Consider the following 1861-nt stretch of genomic DNA (forward strand, 5'->3'; position numbering starts at 1 on the left):
CATTTGAATATGCAAAAGAATATCCGTGTACATGTGGACTAAACCTCCTACTGGGATTTATATATGTAAGTTAAACAGGCGCGTCTCACCTCCTTGTCGAGCCTCTTGAAGACGTACTGCTGTGTGACGACCTCAAACCAGTTGCGGTCCACTTCCTCTCCCAGGTGGGCGTCCTCGCACTCCTTCAGCTTGATGAGAGCCGTCACCTGGGTCTTAAAGGCTTCCTCGCTCAGACCGGACAAACGCTCGCCAAAGCTGACCAGGAACTCCTCGATCTTCGCCTCGACGAACTCCGTGCTGCGAGGACAAAGAAGAGGAGTGTTTGAACAAAGAAGTGGACTCTGGAGCTCCACCTCTGTGGAGCTCCAGAGTCCACTTCTTTGTTCAAACCGTCTCAGTTTCAGAAAAAAAAAAAAAAAACCTAATCCTGAAGTTTAGTGATTCATCAGACTGACACTCACCCCAGTGTCTCCTTCGTCCTGAGGAAGTCGAAGCAGGGCTCCTCCATGTGCATCTGTGGACACGAGTCCAATCAATGTCACACACACACACACACACACACACACACACACACACAGGACTCATCAGACTGCAGTTACTCTGTTTTATATTGTGTTGAGACATCCACACTCACCACCATCAGCTCCATCAGAGCATGTTCTCTGAGGTTCTTCAGCCCCGACTGCAACACACAGAACCAAACACGTCAACAACACAATACAAAGATGTGACTTTCTACAGCAGGAAACACTCACTGCAGAGATCCTGCACTGAAGTAAAAGTACTAATACCACACTGTAAAAATACTCTGTAACGAGTAGAATCCTGTGTCTGTGAAATAGTTACTAAAGGGTCATTCAACGCCAATTCACCCAAAATCCAGAACTTTTCCACATCATGGATCTTGTTGACTGTTGAATCCTCGAGCTGGACTCCAGATACTTAGTATTAGTACTAAGTACTAAGTTATGATTATTTAAGTTTGGCCCTCTGAGCTGAATTTCAGCAGGTAAATGTCTTCATGTGTATTCAGAACCTCACGGATCGTTTATTGGGTTGAAATTTGTCCTCAACATCAAAAGACCCCTAAAGAAACGTTGCCACATGTTTTCATATATAGAGTTGTTGCTGAATGTTTACAGTAATCAAATAAATAACAGGAAGTCTTATTTACCAGAATGATAAATTGATCCTTTTCAATTCATATTTCTTCTAGTTTTCACTTTCTTGCAACCAAATTCTGATTCTGTGTAGTATTCATGGAGATTTTCCCAAGAAGGATTATTTTAATTTCCTTGAAACTTTTTTTATGTTGAAGTGTTGATGAGTTTATAGTTTGTCTGTTTTCCTACCTGGTAGTAGACGGTGACCTCAGAGTTGGCGTCTCCTTTGTTGAGAGATTTGACTTTACACAGATGTTGTTTCTGAGGCAGCTCCACCACCCGGAACAACACGGGGACCTCTGCTGACAGAGGCTGGAATTGCAGCTTCCTGCAGACACACAGCACATTTATAAACCAGTCTGAACTGGGACCAGCAGTTCTTATCAATATTGATTGTTTCTGTTAATATTTATCTCAATTTGTATTTAATTTACATCATCAACGGTATCAGCTTAATTTTTGCACTATTTTTTAAACTTTGATCTGTGACACATGCACTGTTATGCGCCCGTACAGGTGAGCTAGCTGTAGCATGACTGTAGCTCTGGTGCCAAGACGATCACTTCACTGCTGTGTGTTGATCTGTTCTCACTCTTAAATTATTTAATATGTACATAATCCCGACTGGAACATCACAAACTGGCATCGTTCAGGAAGCAGGTGATTAAAATCACCAAGAACTTCACTGACGTCCATCT

At 42.5% G+C, this 1861-nt stretch overlaps 1 long non-coding RNA gene across 1 annotated transcript; it reads right to left on the reverse strand.

The window, feature by feature from the left end:
• Nucleotides 1–447: 447 nt before the first annotated feature.
• On the reverse strand, nucleotides 448–1475 carry LOC115591332 (uncharacterized). The gene is made up of 3 exons (XR_003985937.1): nucleotides 1353–1475; nucleotides 635–682; nucleotides 448–514 (listed from the first exon to the last, which is right to left on the reverse strand). It is a non-coding gene; the product is annotated as an uncharacterized LOC115591332 (long non-coding RNA).
• Between the last annotated feature and the right edge of the window lie 386 nt (nucleotides 1476–1861).

This window comes from Sparus aurata, chromosome 11 (assembly GCF_900880675.1).
Source record: "Sparus aurata chromosome 11, fSpaAur1.1, whole genome shotgun sequence".
NCBI lineage: Eukaryota > Metazoa > Chordata > Actinopteri > Spariformes > Sparidae > Sparus > Sparus aurata.